Source organism: Zea mays, chromosome 2, assembly GCF_902167145.1.
Source record: "Zea mays cultivar B73 chromosome 2, Zm-B73-REFERENCE-NAM-5.0, whole genome shotgun sequence".
Lineage (NCBI taxonomy): Eukaryota > Viridiplantae > Streptophyta > Magnoliopsida > Poales > Poaceae > Zea > Zea mays.
The window spans coordinates 125789420-125809965 of NC_050097.1; the positions used below are offsets into that span (position 1 = coordinate 125789420).

General features: G+C 44.0%; 1 long non-coding RNA gene across 2 annotated transcripts; it reads right to left on the minus strand.

Moving 5' to 3' along the window:
* Positions 1-744: 744 nt before the first annotated feature.
* On the minus strand, positions 745-7578 carry LOC118476352 (uncharacterized). Of its 2 annotated transcripts, none has more exons than XR_004856318.1 (3): positions 6746-7578; positions 1776-4767; positions 745-804 (listed from the first exon to the last, which is right to left on the minus strand). It is a non-coding gene; the product is annotated as an uncharacterized lncRNA (long non-coding RNA). The 2 variants fall into 2 exon arrangements; XR_004856317.1 differs by having other exon boundaries at positions 745-807.
* Between the last annotated feature and the right edge of the window lie 12968 nt (positions 7579-20546).

Here is a 20546-nt window from a genome sequence, read left to right on the forward strand (position 1 = left end):
CCCAATTAAGTAGTAGAACAAAAGTAACAATCTCACCTGCGATGCAATGCATATGACAAATTGAGTTTAAGTTCCATAATTTAATCATGTGAGTGTCCGAGCTGCTCATGACCGTGAGCACGGCTAGTATACCAGTTTTACACTCTGCAGAGGTTGCGCATCTTTACCCACAAGTCATGTTACCCATCTGCCAAGGGATCGCGACTTCCCATACACCTCTACCGAGGAGGCGAGGCAGGGTAACACTACGAGGCCTTTACAAAGTTCCACTAGCTTCAGAAAACCCGCTACAGTTTATAGGAAGCTCCAATGCAGGAATCCCTTGCAGGACCGCCATCGCAGCAAAATCCTCCCGAGGGCCTCCCTACACTGACCACTCCCCTACTGCCCTTGCCCCTTTCGGGTAAGGTAGTCTTCCACTAGCTTTCCTAATTAATCGGCCAAGGGCGTCCCATTAAACCCTTGTGGTAGCACTGTTTTCCCGGGTGGTTCTCCATGTTCCAATTAACATAATGATCTTATCATGAACAGTAAATAGCAACTGATAACAAAAGTATGAATAATATGTATCTCAATGCCCAAATCCACATATAGCACTAGCAAGTACTACCCAGAAAGTTTAGTGGTAAACAAGGCATAAAGATAGACAAACTAGGGTAACCTATTAGGTCCCATCAAATTAACCTATGCAGATCATTATGATTAATTAGAACATGAGTGGGTAAAAGAAGTGATCAAGGGCACAACTTGCCTGGGACTTGAGATTCCAGGTACCAGGATGATCTTCAGATTCTCGTGATCTCACTGCTATTCGTAGCAATACAAACAAACATGGTATAGATAAAATTAACATTACACCAAACATAAGAATATAGTGAATAATAATGATCTACGCGTTTCTATGAGACTAACGCAACTGGAACGGAACAAATCGGAATCAAAACGGAGAAGTTACGATTTTTTGAAGATTTTATGTGTTTGGTACAAGAATAACTAGGTGATCAAATTTAATATAGTTTTCATGCTAAAACAGTGGCACTAGGTGATAAACAATAATATTACCAAATTATAGGAACTGGAATGGGTTAAAAATGAGTTAAAATAAATTTTATATGAATTTTACAAGTTCTGGAATTGTTTTCATATTAAAAATTCATTTCTTAAATTAATTTCCTGATTTAATCTCTGTTTGGACTGCGCGCACAAAAACAGATAAATATAGGGGTCTCTACGCAAGAATTACTAGACTCGGCGCACAGCCACTGTGGACCGCGGGTTTATTACTAAGAAGTCCAGGGACTCTTTATCAAATAGGCACGGCGAAGGGGTATTCTGCGTTCCTGGCCGCACGATCAACATCTGGCCGCTAGGATTAGATCCGCAATCAGCCAATCCGGAATGCGATCTAAACCATCGGATCTGAATCCAAGGGTCTCGGTTTAACGCGCGCAATTCACCTCGCGGTCGCCAGATCGAACTTCGACGGCTATGATTTAATCAAGCGAAGGGGTATGCTACTTAAAATCCCACCCGTCCATTTAGATCGAACGAACCACATCTAATTTGAACCCGATCTAATATTAGTCGCTGGATCGAAATCCAACGGACTCACCCCTTTCTTCCTCCCCTGGTCATCTATTCGGCGGCGCACAGAGCCACCACGGTGGTAGCCAGGACTAGAGAGGACCAATCTCGGTGCAACACACACGATTTCTGATGTTGGTTGATGGAAATATGAAGCCGAGAGCACAACGAACTCGTTACAGGCCACTCACCGGTCGATTGGACGATGCAGCCCACTGCCCACGGAGATGGGTGGCGCCACGGTGGAGCATGAACGACGATGAGCAATCACGCCGTCCCTGAACTTCGGCAAGGCACCCATGACACGCGGTGTTCCCCAGAGAAGATGCTCCCCAGCCGTCTTCCATCTAGCCGGGCAAATCGGAAGCCGTTGCAGCACGCCGAGCACCTGTCCGTGCTTTTGCTTGCCCCAGTGCCAATGGTCCGACGACGGATTTGAGGGCAGCCGTAACACCTGAGCGCCGCGCAGAGCGTGGGCCGGTACTGCAGGAGCGACGCGCCATAAGGTGGGGCGAGTACAGAGGTGGCGTTCACTGTTTTTCTCTACTCATCGATGGCTTAGGGGAGGTCGGATCAATGGTGGCCGGATAGTTCAACGGCAGGCACTAGCAGGGACGCCGGCGTACGACGAAGAAGCCCAGGCTCTGTAGAGTGCTCGCCATGGGGGTGATCGCTGGGGAGATGGCATGGCTTTATAGCCGCAGGGTGAGCTGACGTCCGAGAATCACGGTAGACCTCATCTACCGAACGGACCAGGTGAGCGCCCAGGCGGCTAAAGCGGGGTTCAGTTTCACAGCCGAGCGGACCCCGCAAAGACGCTAATTCAGTTACGCGCGGCTTCGCGGCGGAGACGATGCATGCGAGATGGGGAGGGGTCCACCGGGCGGCATCACGCATGAACCTGTATACTGGGCAATGCGCAAGAGAAGAGGCGAGCGCATGCACCACAGACTCCGTAGCGAGTGGAGGAAATGGCTGGTGCGTGAGGAGGACCTCGAGGTTCCGCATGCAGCGCTCCTGTGAAAGATTCTCCAACAGTGTAGCGCATGCGCATGGCCGGCCAGAGGGAAAAAAGAAATGAAAAGAAAAAAAACGAAAAAGGTGAGGCCGGCTGGGAGTTCTCTTTCTTGTATTTTCTTTTCAGTTTGTATTTCCATTATTTTAAAATTCAGTTAAGGTTTTGATCCTTGAATTCCAAACAAAATGCCACACCAACCAAATATCAGTATGATGTGCATAAATTTATTTGGTTTCTCATATTTTTAATTGAGTTAATCACTTGATCATGGAAGTTTTATATGGTAAATAAACAAGGGAATACATTACATGCAATTCTGTACCCATTTCTTATTTATTCGGAACATTTTCAAATTCAATTTTTATTCTAGATTCAAATTTAAACTTCAAATTAATCAGAAAACACACTCAAAATCCAAACTCCAAATTTGGTTTAATGCACATTTTCACTTTTGTTTTTTTTCTATTATCACTGTCTTCATGAGTGAATGCACAAACAAATAAACCTCGGCATGATGCACAAATTATATTTTTTTAGATGGCATTACTTTAAGTACTCACTTAAATAAGGTCGTTCACATATGATATCATAAGGGAGGAATATTATTTAGGAATGACTACCTCCTTTTATTTGATTTATAATTTTGGGTATTACAAATCCTACCCCCCTTAAAAATAATCTCGTCCTCGAGATTTGTAAGAAAAGGAATATAATAGGTTTGGTCTAGAATTTTAGTTTCTCATTTGGTTTTGGGAATCAAAGTTTTGTTCAAGTTTTTTTTAACAGTTAGTAGATGATATGAATATTGTATGTTTAGATATTCATTAGGTCAGGTACGGTTATGGCAAGTAGAGGTTGTGGCAAGGGGATAATAAGGAAAGACTTCATCCTAAACTATGGATCTTGATTCCGCTGGCGATTCAACTTGATCTTTGAAGTCTTGAGTTGATGCTTATCCTTCTTTGACATGGTTTGTCTTCTTTGGCCTTTATTTCTGGGAGTTGTCTTCCGAGTTAAGGACATATGGCTAGGACATATGTGAGTAGGATGGATTGTATGGTGTAGGTAGGTTAGAATCTCTTGCTAGGTTAAAATTGTGGGGTTATGCAACTATTGGATGGTTAAGGTAGTTGCATATGGCCAAGTCGATCTGTCATTCTTAATTTAGTGCAGGGTGAACTAAGTTAAGACATGTTCTATTAGAGTAGAGTCTAATCTATTTCATCAGTATTATCTAACATGTTTGATAAGTCACTTTAGATTAGATCGGATCTAGGTTAGATTGGTGTGACTAGCTTGAACTAGATAAGATCTAATTAATTTGGATTGGATCATGATTGTTACTCCGAGGTGAGATAAGCAAAGTGGTTAGGATAAGATAAGATAAGATAGATTCTTTTAAGATGAGATAAATCTATTAAGTTAAGAGAATATCTTTTAAGATAAGAAGGATCTTATGAAGCTAGATATATTTTAATGGAGGATATTCTTAGTTGATCTGGTTATATTATGATTTCTTATGCCTTTATGTATATGCAGATGGAATTGTGGACATTACTCCACAACTCATCACATTCAATCAAAAATCCAAATCAGACAAATATCATAAAAACAAACATTCAAGTGCATAGATAAAATAGTTTTGTTTTTATTCCTATGAGTAGGTCTCCTATTCCTAAAGGTCACTTTAGGCACAGGATTTCAATGTGTGAAATCCACATTGGTCTTTAGAAGGAACAGGTAAGAATAATCAGAGTAAAGCGGAAATAGATGAGAAAAGATTTAAGGAAAGTTTAGAAAGAATCAGAGTGGCAAAGGTAAGTAGAGAATGGTTGTCGAGTTCTATCTAGGTTTTGTCCTACAGTCAACATTCCTCTGATACCACTTCTGTCACACCCGGGTTTCGGGGCACCAAGACCCGGGCGCGAACATAATCACCAGGTGTGCTGGGACCAAGTCTCACACATATGATGAATCATGGCACAGGATCGAATGTCACATCTTTACTACATAACAGGAGTTCTGTACAAAATAAACAAATAATTACATTATAAGGAGACAACGGTCCAGCAACCCAAAGTTGACTGGGAGACAACGACCTAGACCTCTCACGAACTCGTCACAGCATCCTCCATGCGCCACATCCTGTGGTACCTGTTCTTGACCTGTGGGGGGGTGTGAAACAGCAAGAGTGAGCTCACATACGTTCATCGCTCAACAAGTTGTGGGGAATAATGTGCATGAACTCGCCAAAGGTGGGAGCTCACGTGAAGTGTAAGGCTTACCAAAGAGGATGGTTAGAGCTGAGCATTTCTTTTAAAGTTGGTCAAAATTTTATTAGCAATTACTAAGTATAAGTAAATACCAACCCAATTAAGTAGTAGAACAAAAGTAACAATCTCACCTGCGATGCAATGCATATGACAAATTGAGTTTAAGTTCCATAATTTAATCATGTGAGTGTCCGAGCTGCTCATGACCGTGAGCACGGCTAGTATACCAGTTTTACACTCTGCAGAGGTTGCGCATCTTTACCCACAAGTCATGTTACCCATCTGCCAAGGGATCGCGACTTCCCATACACCTCTACCGAGGAGGCGAGGCAGGGTAACACTACGAGGCCTTTACAAAGTTCCACTAGCTTCAGAAAACCCGCTACAGTTTATAGGAAGCTCCAATGCAGGAATCCCTTGCAGGACCGCCATCGCAGCAAAATCCTCCCGAGGGCCTCCCTACACTGACCACTCCCCTACTGCCCTTGCCCCTTTCGGGTAAGGTAGTCTTCCACTAGCTTTCCTAATTAATCGGCCAAGGGCGTCCCATTAAACCCTTGTGGTAGCACTGTTTTCCCGGGTGGTTCTCCATGTTCCAATTAACATAATGATCTTATCATGAACAGTAAATAGCAACTGATAACAAAAGTATGAATAATATGTATCTCAATGCCCAAATCCACATATAGCACTAGCAAGTACTACCCAGAAAGTTTAGTGGTAAACAAGGCATAAAGATAGACAAACTAGGTTAACCTATTAGGTCCCATCAAATTAACCTATGCAGATCATTATGATTAATTAGAACATGAGTGGGTAAAAGAAGTGATCAAGGGCACAACTTGCCTGGGACTTGAGATTCCAGGTACCAGGATGATCTTCAGATTCTCGTGACCTCACTGCTATTCGTAGCAATACAAACAAACATGGTATAGATAAAATTAACATTACACCAAACATAAGAATATAGTGAATAATAATGATCTACGCGTTTCTATGAGACTAACGCAACTGGAACGGAACAAATCGGAATCAAAACGGAGAAGTTACGATTTTTTGAAGATTTTATGTGTTTGGTACAAGAATAACTAGGTGATCAAATTTAATATAGTTTTCATGCTAAAACAGTGGCACTAGGTGATAAACAATAATATTACCAAATTATAGGAACTGGAATGGGTTAAAAATGAGTTAAAATAAATTTTATATGAATTTTACAAGTTCTGGAATTGTTTTCATATTAAAAATTCATTTCTTAAATTAATTTCCTGATTTAATCTCTGTTTGGACTGCGCGCACAAAAACAGATAAATATAGGGGTCTCTACGCAAGAATTACTAGACTCAGCGCACAGCCACTGTGGACCGCGGGTTTATTACTAAGAAGTCCAGGGACTCTTTATCAAATAGGCACGGCGAAGGGGTATTCTGCGTTCCTGGCCGCACGATCAACATCTGGCCGCTAGGATTAGATCCGCAATCAGCCGATCCGGAATGCGATCTAAACCATCGGATCTGAATCCAAGGGTCTCGGTTTAACGCGCGCAATTCACCTCGCGGCCGCCAGATCGAACTTCGACGGCTATGATTTAATCAAGCGAAGGGGTATGCTACTTAAAATCCCGCCCGTCCATTTAGATCGAACGAACCACATCTAATTTGAACCCGATCTAATATTAGTCGCTGGATCGAAATCCAACGGACTCACCCCTTTCTTCCTCCCCTGGTCATCTATTCGGCGGCGCACAAAGCCACCACGGTGGTAGCCAGGACTAGAGAGGACCAATCTCGGTGCAACACACACGATTTCTGATGTTGGTTGATGGAAATATGAAGCCGAGAGCACAACGAACTCGTTATAGGCCACTCACCGGTCGATTGGACGATGCAGCCCACTGCCCACAGAGATGGGTGGCGCCACGGTGGAGCATGAACGACGATGAGCAATCACGCCGTCCCTGAACTTCGGCAAGGCACCCATGACGCGCGGTGTTCCCCAGAGAAGATGCTCCCCAGCCGTCTTCCATCTAGCCGGGCAAATCGGAAGCCGTTGCAGCACGTCGAGCACCTGTCCGTGCTTTTGCTTGCCCCAGTGCCAATGGTCCGACGACGGATTTGAGGGCAGCCGTAACACCTGAGCGCCGCGCAGAGCGTGGGCCGGTACTGCAGGAGCGACGCGCCATAAGGTGGGGCGAGTACAGAGGTGGCGTTCACTGTTTTTCTCTACTCATCGATGGCTTAGGGGAGGTCGGATCAATGGTGGCCGGATAGTTCAACGGCAGGCACTAGCAGGGACGCCGGCGTACGATGAAGAAGCCCAGGCTCTGTAGAGTGCTCGCCATGGGGGTGATCGCTGGGGAGATGGCATGGCTTTATAGCCGCAGGGTGAGCTGACGTCCGAGAATCACGGTAGACCTCATCTACCGAACGGACCAGGTGAGCGCCCAGGCGGCTAAAGCGGGGTTCAGTTTCACAGCCGAGCGGACCCCGCAAAGACGCTAATTCAGTTACGCGCGGCTTCGCGGCGGAGACGATGCATGCGAGATGGGGAGGGGTCCACCGGGCGGCATCACGCATGAACCTGTATACTGGCAATGCGCAAGAGAAGAGGCGAGCGCATGCACCACAGACTCCGTAGCGAGTGGAGGAAATGGCTGGTGCGTGAGGAGGACCTCGAGGTTCCGCATGCAGCGCTCCTGTGAAAGATTCTCCAATAGTGTAGCGCATGCGCATGGCCGGCCAGAGGGAAAAAAGAAATGAAAAGAAAAAAAAACGAAAAAGGTGAGGCCGGCTGGGAGTTCTCTTTCTTGTATTTTCTTTTCAGTTTGTATTTCCATTATTTTAAAATTCAGTTAAGGTTTTGATCCTTGAATTCCAAACAAAATGCCACACCAACCAAATATCAGTATGATGTGCATAAATTTATTTGGTTTCTCATATTTTTAATTGAGTTAATCACTTGATCATGGAAGTTTTATATGGTAAATAAACAAGGGAATACATTACATGCAATTCTGTACCCATTTCTTATTTATTCTGAACATTTTCAAATTCAATTTTTATTCTAGATTCAAATTTAAACTTCAAATTAATCAGAAAACACACTCAAAATCCAAACTCCAAATTTGGTTTAATGCACATTTTCACTTTTGTTTTTTTTCTATTATCACTGTCTTCATGAGTGAATGCACAAACAAATAAACCTCGGCATGATGCACAAATTATATTTTTTTAGATGGCATTACTTTAAGTACTCACTTAAATAAGGTCGTTCACATATGATATCATAAGGGAGGAATATTATTTAGGAATGACTACCTCCTTTTATTTGATTTATAATTTTGGGTATTACAAGAACTACCCTACACATGATCTGGAGTTAGCAACCGTGGTTCATGCTCTCAAGATATGGAGACATTACTTGATGGGAGCTCACTGTAACATTTACACTGATCATAAGAGTCTCAAATACATTTTCACTCAGGCAGATCTTAACATGAGGCAGAGGAGATGGTTAGAGCTAATCAAGGACTATGATTTGGAGGTGCATTACTATCCTGGCAAAGCCAATGTTGTGGTAGATGCTTTGAGCAGAAAGGCCCAGTGCAATTGTATGAGCATGGATGCAAAAGTCACCACCCTGTGTGATGAGTTGTGCAAGCTGAACTTGGAAGTTGTTTCTTCAGGTACCTTAAATTATATCTCGGTGGAGCCCACCTTACAAGAGAAAATAGTCAGGGCACAGATTGAAGACAAGGGTGTTAAGGTCATCAAGGAAATGATCAAGCAGAAAGCGAAAAAATACAAATGCTTCCGCCAGGACAGCAAGGGAATTCTATGGTTTGGAGATCGATTGGTTGTTCCCAAGGACCCTGAGCTCAGAAAGAAGATATTGGATGAAGCTCACCTTTCAAAATTCTCCATGCACCCCGGCAGCAACAAGATGTATCACGATCTCAGATCCTTATACTGGTGGACCAGAATGAAGAGGGAAATTGCCAAGTACATATCCGAATGTGACACCTGCTAGAGAATCAAAGCTAGTCATTTGAAGGCAGCAGGCCCTTTGCAACCACTTCCCATACCATCTTGGAAATGGGAGGACATCTGCATGGATTTTATCGTGGGATTGCCCAATACCTCCCGGCACCATGATTCCATTTGGGTCATTGTGGACAGATTGACCAAGACCGCTCATTTCTTACCAGTGCATACCACCCACAAGACAGAAAAATATGCAGAAATCTATGTTGATCAAATAGTGTGTTTGCATGGTATTCCAAAGACCATTGTATCTGACAGAGGAGCACTGTTTGTGGCACGCTTTTGGGACCAGCTACTAGAATCACTTGGGACCCATGTAATACGAAGCTCAGCATACCATCCTCAAACAGATGGCCAGACAGAAAGAGTAAATCAGATCCTCGAAGACATGTTGCGAGCCTGTGTACTACACTATGGAAAGGATTGGGACAAGTGCCTTTCTTTAGCAGAATTCTCCTATAATAACAGTTACCAGTCCAGTTTGAAGATGGCACCTTTTGAAGCCTTGTATGGGAGAAGGTGTAGGACCCCGCTAAATTGGTCTCAAGCAGGAGAGAGGGAAATATTTGGGCCAGATTTGGTGCTTGAAGCAGAGGAAAAGGTCAGGGTCATTAAGAAGAACTTAGAAGTTGCTCAGGCCAGGCAAAAGAGTTATCATGACAGGAGGAGGAAGCCTCTGCAGTTTAATGCGGGAGATCATGTTTACCTTAAGGTGTCACCCACCAAGGGTGTCCAGAGATTTGGGATCAAGGGCAAGTTAGCTCCTCGCTACATTGGACCCTATGAGATCAAAGCAAATTGTGGACCCGTAGCCTATCAATTAGAGTTGCCACCCCACATGTCAGCAGTTCACAATGTGTTTCATGTATCTCAGCTACGGAAATGTGTCCGCCTACCCACTGAAGTGCTACCTGAACCAGAAATTGAGATAGAACCAGAACTGTCCTATCAAGAGTACCCCGTCAAGGTATTGGATCAAAAAGAGAGGTCAACGTGGGCAAGGTTGATCAGAATGTATAAGGTTCAGTGGAGACACCATTCAGTAGAAGAAGCTACATGGGAGACTGAGGATTTTCTACGCTCTCGCTTCCCCGACTTTCTGCCCAAAGGAGTCGGTACGTAACCCAAAACCCCACCCCCACCTGCCCTTTGAATGCAAATATAAGAAAAAACTTAGATGTTAAGGGTAGTCTAAGTTGTGGTTTTGACTTAAAAAGGACTTCCTTCTGAAGTCGCAAAGAGAATGACATTCGAAGAGTAGTTAACTAAAGAGACTTGAGCAGAGGAAGGACCAACACACCAGCACACCTCCTTAGCACCACTCCAAAGGGCTCTCCCTAAAATCTCGGGGCGAGATTCCTTTAAGGGGAGAGGGCTGTAACACCTCAGGTGTTACTTAGGGTTTTCACTTAAGACTACACAAGCCAAGCCCATCATCATATGTGGTTGAAATAGAGCAAAGCACCTCAAACTTGGAACTCAAGGCCCTAAGCATGTGCAACCCATCTTAGATACCATACCCTAACTTATCTTGCACACATAATGGGGAGTTTTGCCCAAACCCTAATTCAAACCCCTTTGGACAAGAGAAGCACTATAAGTAAGTGTGACCAAAAGGTTATGAAAACCCCATGATCTTGACTTGGGCCATTTATAAAAGTTGTAGTACCCTTAATACCCTACAATTAATAGTAAGAAAGTGACCCCAAAAAGAATTCAGAAGAGCCCCAAAAGGTTCACCAAAGGGTTGATCACAAAAGAAAAATCAGGATTTTTCTAAGTCCAAAACCAACCCTTGGCCAAAGATCACACATGTTCACCCTCATTCAAACTTCAAAACAATTCGACCCAATTGACAAAGTGGCGCCAAATTACCTCTAAAATGCTCTGGAGAAAGTTGACCCCTACCCTAAGTTGTTTGACACGACTTGACATAGCTTTTGTCCCGGTTTGGACAGCTATGACATAGGCAACTTCTGACCCCTCTATCTCCCTACCCTGACCGTATCTTGGCTTGGAACTCACATCAAAAAGGTAGGATATGGAGCAGGGAAGAGACCGTACATAGTGGTTTTGCCAAGATTTGCAAGCTAAGGTGCTCAAATCCGTCGTTGAACCATGGCAGAAGCAAGCTCCCACGTGTTCGACGCGAGCTGACAATCGGGGGCGCGCTCAGAGCACGCCCGTGCGCGAACCCCCGCGCGCCCACGGCCGCCCGTGACCACGCCCGCGCCACGGCTATAAAGCCCGTCCCAGAGCCCGGTTGCCTCCTCCGTACCACGCCTAACTCCCCCGAGCTCGCCCATAGCTCCGGCGACCTCCCCGCGACCCGCCTGAGCCGCCCGAGGGCAACCACCATGGCCAACCCTTTTCCTGCCCTCCTCCACTCGATCCAAGCCCTCGGATAGCTCCCCTGGGAGGCCGTGAAGCTTGCACGAGCTTGAACCGAGGACCCGCGCCACCAGAATAGCGCAATCGTGCTCGCCGGAGTTCGGAACCCCGCCGGAGCACGTGGACCGAGTAAGCCTCTGCACCATTTCCCAATTCGTTGCGTGCATGGCCTCTACATCACCCCTTGGAGCTCCTCGTGCACTTTAATTGAACTATACCATCGTGGTTTGGCCGGAACAGGAGCCGCCGACGACCCCCGCCGCATGTGCTCGTGGCCAGGGTAGCTCCGACCACCTCCGACGCCGACCCACACACCGACTTGACCGTCGTGACCTCCCCGACGTCACTGACCACCCCGCCGGAGCTCTACTGCCGTCGGTAAGCCTCGCCGCCATAATCTATGCCGCGGGTACTGTTTAAGCCAGCCAGGGAGCGCGGGTTAGATTTCCGCTAGGTCCACGGGGTTTTGTGCAATGTCAGTGACCCATGCCAATAGTGGACCGAGGACTGTTTTGTGAGAGAAGAGGGAGAGAAAACCCAGGGGCCTCAGCGCAAACCTGTGTTCTTTTCCATTTTCGAATTTATTTTTCTTTTAAATATGGCAGAGAACTTAATAAATGCATAACTTGAAGAATAATCATCCAAAAATTGTCAAACCAATTTTGCTAGACTTTGGGAAATATGAACTATCAGATAAAAATAGTAAAACCCATAGTTCCTGTATTATTTTCTAGAGCATTGAATTAAATAAGAAAACTGCTAAAAACTTAATATTAGAAGAAAAATAGAAATATTGTTAGACCAGGGTTAAGAAAAATAGTGGAGACACTAACTTAGTAGTAACACTGTTTAAAATTAGTAAACACTCCAGTGTACAAGGTTAAGGAGGGTTTGTTCACTAAAGCTTGTTTATGCTCAAATTAGGAAAATTAAGAAAAGGGATTAAAATCGGAAACCAGAGGGCAACTATATTTTTCCTAGCATGCCTAAGTCCTGTAGTTCACAAGAAAAATCTATTAACCCATAGTCCAGTGGAAAGAAATTACACTCTCAATTGTTCATGAAAAATAGAGAAAACTTTAAAAAGTCCTAAGAAAATAATCCTAAGGAGAAAACACCCCTACCTTAGGAATGACTATTCTTTTGCTAAGAAGAACCTAGGAAAAATGGAAGTTCTGTTGTTTGACATATTTCAATTAGTAAGTTAGTTATAAGTGTCTTTTTGGCATTAAACCTTAGAAAATCATAACTAAAACTCCACTAAGTAACCCTCTATGATTTTTGGCACAGGAGCATGTTATGACCCATATATACTAGCAAAAATAACCCTTAGTACAGAACCCACACCTAGATAAGGGTTGTAGTGCAAAGTAACCCCTCTGCCCCAACTTTTGTTATTTTTGTCCAGGGCATGTTCTGTTTGTTTTTGACCTCAAATTTTAGGACAGACTTCAGAGCCCAATATTCACCCACTGTAATTTTTACAAGATTTTTGAAAATTTTGAAATCACTGTTGTAGTTCAAACCCACACTAGAATTCATAAATAGAAAATAAAGAAGGGGAAAATGAATGATGGAAATTAGTGTCACCCTAAAACCCTTTGTAAATTGTCCACTGAAATATATAAGGGAAATACAAATCCACTATGCTTATCCTTAACAAAACCTAAACCTAGAGTGATAAGCATAAACCACTAAAAGCCACGTATGACCAAGAAACCCTAAGTTACTAACTAACTTAGTTTTTCTTCCTTTAGCATAATGTTGTTAAATCCTACATAATCATGACATACATATTCATTACATTCGATAGACTGCAACCTCGCTGACGGAGAGTACGTCCTCGTGCCGGAGCAAGGAGCTGCTCAGGAGGTAGCCCCGGATCCAGCACCAGAGCCTGCACCAGAGGATCTGCCTGACATAGCTTTGGAAGGCAAGCCCCGGTTTTATGCATAACCTGTTATTTATGCTATTTTAATACACTTAATGATTGTAGGATTGAATGTGCACTTAAGTGTAGGAGTTGTTTGAAACCCTAGTTGCATGATCTCAGGGATCCTATTGAGATGAATACTAGTATGCTAGGTCGAGTAGCTGCTTTGTTAACTAGGATCTCGGTAGAAGTCGAGTGATTTTTCTAGCACTCGCGCGAGGTCAGGAATTGGTTGTACCTACTTTCATATCATAATGATGCTGGTCTGTGGACAACAATCCATGGGGATTGGTTGTCTACGAGATGGAAAATTGGAATAAGGATTAACGTGCGGATATCTATGTCAAGCGTTTGAACGTACTAAGCACATGCCGAGAAATATGGTAAATCGGTAAGCCTAGTACCTGATTGAACCTGGCAGTGGACTTTACCCCTCACGCGACCTGAGACGTGGTCTCCCATTCCGGTTATGGTGGGTACAAGTGCGGTCACTGCACGACGGCAGTCGGGGTCAGTGAGGCATTGTACGCCAAGGCGGTGAGCCTTGATCTGCTGACGGGGAATCGATGGGGACGGTTGATGTGTGTGGGGACGGAGTGCCCCTACATGTCGTGTGTTTAGGTTTACCTTGCAAGGATAAAAACTCGATTCAAATCGTCTGCTTCTCGCAGCTAATGAGACTGCTTGATCCATTGTACTGCATTGAATAACAAGTGGAAATGTGATGAGTTGACACAAGATGTTGATTGCTAAATATGTTTGATACCATGTATGAGTAGATAGTACACATTTAGCCTTAAGAGAGTCACACTTAAACTTGACAAAGCTAAAACTTGATTTATAAACTCAGCTAGTGCTTTTGGCAACCAAAACCCATAGCCAAACAGCTGCATGTCTAGGGGTAGAGGAGTAGACTCCTCACACCCGGTAAGTCTAGCTGGGTATTACTATACTCAGCCTTGCTTGTGGCATAATTTTACAGGTTCTCTGGAGGGGACATGGTTGTTGGAGTGACTTGGCTGTCCATCTTGCCACCGGGTTGGACTGTCAAGTGGGACCCTGCCTCGGCTGAGTAGGAGCATGAGGAGTGATGGGACAGGTTCCCCATCTCTCTATGTATTTACCGTTAGTTTTTTTCCGCTGCACTTCGAACAACGATGACTACTTTTGATAAAACTCCAATGGTGATGTAATAAGTTTAATGCTCTTTAATGTATGGTTTTATGCTTTATTGTATTTTCTCTGTGACTCACCATCGAGTGAGACTGTGGTACTTGATCCTATTAGTGGCCTCGTCGGACTAGATCCGAGGGATTGACAGGTTATTCCCATTTAAGTGTGGTCTAGCCTCTGAGGTGGGACTTAGCACTTAAGTTGGAATAATTCGGGCAGTTCCGCCACAAAATGTAGTAGTTAACAAAAGGAAAACATGAAGATCCCTAGGAACTTATCCAACAAACTCTATCACAAAATCATCTTTCCCAAAGGTTTCTAGCGCAACATGCCCCATCCACATTAATGTGTCTAAAAAATTAGACCATCAGGTAGTTACTTGGTAGTCCAAATAATTGGATGTGCCAAACCCAGAAACAATCTTGGCCAAATAAGGAAAACAATGAATTGAACTGACTCTTGTGTTAAGCAAGAGGGATAGTTAAATGAAGGAACACTTTTGCTACTAAAAGTATAGTATAAGTACTCTACGAATATCACTAAGCTAAGTTCTTTGGATGGCTAAACTATAAGACAATAATAAGATTCACCTACAATATAACCATCAATAGGGTCAGAAACAGGGACGCACATATGCACTTCACATGAGACATCAATTCTAGACACCAGAACAAACTTTGCAGCTCTATCATTGCAGGGCTGTGAAGCAAGTCATGGAATAACTTATAAGAAATAGCATAAAAATGTCTGCCAGAATGGAAATCTTGGTTCAAGAATGGTACTATCAGAACAATTAAACTATTAGAAGTGCCAGAGCTTTAACTCTATACAACGTGGATGTTTTTTGACAGGTCAGTTTGTAGTCATAGGCTTTTCTTGAGATCCCAAACCCTGCATATTTAGGTACTGACATCCCAAACCCTGCATATTCAGCTTGTAATCATACCTCAGTAAATGGATCCTTAATATCATCACGCTCAATATTGCTCTCCTATATAAAAAGAAATATATGCAAAAAATCAGATGTGCAATAGATGTAGAACTATCCTATTGCAAGATATAAGCATAAAAAACGACTAATTGGGTCAATCAAGCAGACATCAATAGATGGTTTATAGCTTGGGACTCCCTCCATATAGAACTTTACTAAGGAAAGAAACCAAAGAGTTCAAACAATTTAAACTTTACTATTGATAGACTACTTCATTAGAGAAAAGAGCCTAGCTACCAACGACACGTAGATGCTTGTTGGACCGAGGGTTCTCTGATTTAAGAAGCAAACAATTTAAAATACCTTAACTTTGGAATACACAACCAACAACGCCAACAGTTAGTGATTTTGACAACAAAAACAAAAGGCTATTTTAAATTGCTAATTTGCTATCATTTTCTAAGATAACAGAATCTACAAACATCAGACATGATCCTACTGCTTAACTAACAACGGGACGAACATGGCAGCACGACAGTTGAGCAGAGGGTGGCATGGTTCAATGCTTTGCCAAGGGGGTGGTTGCATACATGTGCGAGGGTCCATAGTGACACCAAGGCCTAGGAAGAGGTGACCGGCACTGGAGTCGAGGGAAAGACAATGCATCCAGACTTAGGTGGTGGAGCGCCTAAACCTTGAAGGAGGTGATGGTGGGCCAGCTGCAGGAGGCTGGTGATGGCCTAATTGGGGTTGGGCATACGTGCTTGGATGGAAGAGCAGAGAAGAGAGCAGTGGCAAACGAACCTGAGGCCTTCGGTGGAGGAGGCGATAGGGGAGTCGACACTAGCGACCGTCCGAGGAGGGGTGTCGATGGCTGTCATTGTGTGCTTCCATCGTTGTGCGTCGTCGGGTGACATGGTGTGGGTCGCCTTCGTCGCCTGAATTTGTCTCACGCCGCTCTCGTCGGTCGTTGGTCGTGGAGGAGGCAGATCTGCCTATGATGGAGACGGACACAGAGAAGGGCCAGCTCTCATCGACGGAGGAGGCGAGCGAGGCAACGGTGAAGAAGAGAGGGTGGCAGCGTTGAGGGCATCACACGCAGGGAAGAGGGAAGAAGTAGGGCCAGCGGTGGGGGCAAGCAGACCATCGGAGACTGGGGACAGACGTGGTCGAGGAGGAGGAGAGGGCAGAGGAGGAGGCGGCATGGACAGCTCGTGCGTGAGGCGATGGTGGAAGGGGAGGTCCTGGCGATGAGGGCCACGAATGCACTCGTTCCATTGAATCCAATAAAAATTTGGGGTCCGAGCGGCGGTGGTGACTGCATGCGTGCATTGGGAGGGGAGAGTTTGAGGGATAGGAGGAGAAAAGGGAAAAGGCAGAAGTAAGGGCCGTTTGTGAGCCTGACTTCAACGTCGTTAGCCATACTCGGCTAACTTCCCGATCAAGAAAAGTACGGGCTGGCTTTGGTACGAGTAGTTCCAAGGCTTTCTCTTCCTAGAGGAGAGGGAACTATCGTAGGAAGTTATGAACTTCCGAGAGGCACTGCTACAAGCTATAGAAAGTTTAGTAACTTCCGAGAGACACTGCTAGAGGCCATAGGAAGTTTATTAACTTTCGAGAGCGCCTACATGGCCGTCGAATGCTCTTAACTTCCTACAGTTTCTTTCCAAAACTGTAGGAAGTTAGTAGGCTCTAGGAAGTTTTAAATTTTGGTGTAGTGTATTTACACCTAGCCTTGACGAGGTTGATTATTTTGGACGAATCGAAGAAATATATGAATTCAATTTTCATGGTTCCAAACCTCTTACTCCAGTGATATTCAAATGTCATTGGTTTGACCCTCAAGTGATGAGATGGACACATTCTAATCTTGGGATAGTCGAAATTCGACAAGATTCCACATTACAAGGAGATCATGTCTATATCGTGGTCCAACAGGCCACACAAGTGTATTATCTCCCATATGCGTGCCAAATGAAAGAACATCTTAAGGGTTAGGATGTTGTGTATAAGGTATCGCCGCATGGTAGATTACCTGTTCCTAACGATGAAGATTATATCTTAGACCCAGACACATACGATGGAGAGTTCTTCCAAGAAGATGGGCTAGAAGGGCGATTTGAGATAGACTTAACCGAAGCTATCATAATGGAAATAGATATTGGAATGATTGTTGATGAGGAGGATGGTGAGGTGCAAACTGAGAATGACTTAGTAATACTTGAAGGCAATGACATTAATGACGAACTTGCGCCTTCAGATGGTGTTGACTATGAAATGGTTGATAGTGATGATGAGAGTTATGATCCGGCTAACCCTGACACATATGAAGATTATTTTTAATCGGTGTAATGCTATATTTTTTTATTTCACACCTGTTTCTAAATACATCTTTTTTATATGTGCTTATTTGTTTACTCTTAATTGCAGGTTGTTGGACAAAGATGGTGGGCGGTTGGATGAGAAGGAGGAGAGAGGAGCAGGACGTCGGAGGAGGCACAGCAGGACGACGACGTCCAGTAGCAGGTGGAGCAGTAGGACAACGACATCCAGCAGCAGGCGGCGCAGCAGGACGACAACGACGCTCAGTAGGACGCCTCAGGTTCTGTCGCCTCAGGTTCGAGGAACATCTACCTGCAAGGTCCCGTGAGTCTCCCTCAGCGTCCCATACTTCGAGATAGGCGACCGCTGATTCGGCTAGATGGGGAGAGGCATGTAACTTTATGTTCTCCATGCTTTTGTTCAAATTCATAATATAAACTAATACTTTTTATTTATCACTTGGACAGGTCTTGGATGGTTGTGGAGAATGCTGGGGGTCATGGTCGCAACCCTAATGGCATCCTCGGCCTGCTGTGCAGGGAACGCTTCCCTGGACTGGTTGAGTACGCCGGAGTGACGGGCCCAGCCTACACCTTCGACCACTACATCGTCGCCCCTGATGCAGTAGACCGGGATGGCAGGGAATTCAACAACAAGGCAGATCAGGTGAAGCAAGAGTTGTGAGTAAGTCTTACTATAATGTAAAATATGTCGCATTCGTTGCACATTCTTGAAATAATGTATGGATACATCGTCTTTGTATGTAGGATTTCTTCAGATGCGAGGCTAGATACGAGGCTAGGGCGGATGTGGTGGCCACCACGAGCTGTAAAAAGCTCGTCATGGACATGCACTATTAGGCACAAATCCAGCCCATCGTCAGCTACCACGGTTCCGTCATTGGGGAGAAGGTGACCAAGCAGCAAGCCCAAACCATGTCGTTGACCAGGGACCAGTACTTGCAGGTAAATACAACACTTTAATATCCATGACAAAGTTTTTCCTTAATTTTAACCAGATGTGGACGCCTACAATACAAACATAAGGAGTAGTAGAGATTATGAAGCGAAAATTTAAGGATACTATCACTGAGAACTCTAATTGCACATGCGTAGGTGTGGTAATTGATCACGATCCAAATGCTTCTTTATAAAATGGTAGGGCACTAAATAAATTTTAGTTAAGAAATGAATAGAAATAGGGTTCAATCCTAATCCATCTGATTCTTAAATCTTATAGTGAAAAATTTAAAGCCCATTGCCACCCCTACACATGCACCATGTGTAGTAATGAGCTCGATCCAAATCCAACTTGTGATGGAGCCGAGGAAGGGGCAACGGTCCGGAAAAGGCCTCGTAGTGGAGTGAGACTAAGACTATCTCGAGCGGCTTTTCCATTTCCATACACATATTCAAACTCAACTCTGCAAACAGTACAATCTACAGTGCAGAACAATGCAAAAACAATACTTTTGGGTAAACTATGAGTAGACTGCTGCAAACGGTCTAAGGAAGTAGGGAACCGAAAATGTGAGGTGTAGTGCAACTTCCATCGTGGGAGACTGGGCCATGGATTACTGTGCGTGTGAGGGATAAAGGAAGAAGATTGATCCAAATAATATTGGTTATTGAATTTGAGTGAGCAAGAGAGATGAGGGTTATCTAGTGAACTAAACCGTTGATTTTGAGGGTTTGTTATGTGTGGGTGCAATATGTTTGGTGAAATTAACAGAGGTTATGTGAAAGTTCCCTTTATGAGGAACATAGATCTAGATGTCGGCTATCTGGGGTGAATAGGCGAATAAAAATTAACACTAATAACTTAGAACTTTCTTACTCTACTTAAAGTTTGATCTCAGCAGAATGAAGATCATGTCGATTAGATCGTAGCGGAATACAAGCCCTTGTTTCAAAAGATCATGTGTTTCAAAACATCTTATACCAAGATGAGAGCAGAAGTGCAAATAAGAAAGCAAACAGAAGACAAGGGACACATAGATTTATCCTATGATTCGGCCAAGCTTGAAATGCTTGCCAACATCCACGTTGGAGTTAGCCACTTGGATTGGAGTCTATTTCACTCCTTCCTTCGTTTGCTCAGATTCACCACTAGATGATGGATCGAGACTTCTCTTCTTCTTTGGTTGGTGTTGTAGTACATTAGAACCGTGACTATCACAACTTGATAGCTCAATGGCGAACAACACAATACGGTAGAGTATGCTCAAGATCTTGCTCAGAAGAAATAAAATGTAGCAGCAATTTTCCTCTCTCTGTCTCTCTCTCTCTTTTGGCTTATAACTGTGCCAAACATTGCATCTACATAGAATAATCTTGAAACTGGCCTACATAGAGGGGCACTGGACCGGTCCGGTACACCATCGGACCAGGTTCATCTATCCAGTCTGCATGATCTGATTGGCTGCCTTCCTCTTCTTCTGGTTACCGGACCAAACACCATGTCAGCTAGCCGTTGGGCTACTGTCGTGCCTGTGAAGTAGCCATTACAGGGTGGTCTGGTGTGCCACCAGACCAACACTGTTCATGATAGGGTGATTTTGAAAATAAAATCCCAAGAGCAACCTTGTAATAACCTAGGCAAAAAAATTTAATTAATTAAATTTTATTGGGAAAATAAACTATTAGAGTCGACCAAAAGTTGTCTTTTTGCACCGTTCCCGATAGATGATATGAGACCGCAGATGCTGAAGGAAACAGGTGATGCCTAAGAGGGGGGGTGAATTAGGACTTCTAAAACTTTCTCTAAACTAGGCCTCAATAAATCCCTAGAGCAAAACCTATGCAAATAATCAAACTAGAATGTGCACACTAGGTTTTGTCTAAGTGTTGCTATCTCTACCGCAATGTCTAAGTTTCAA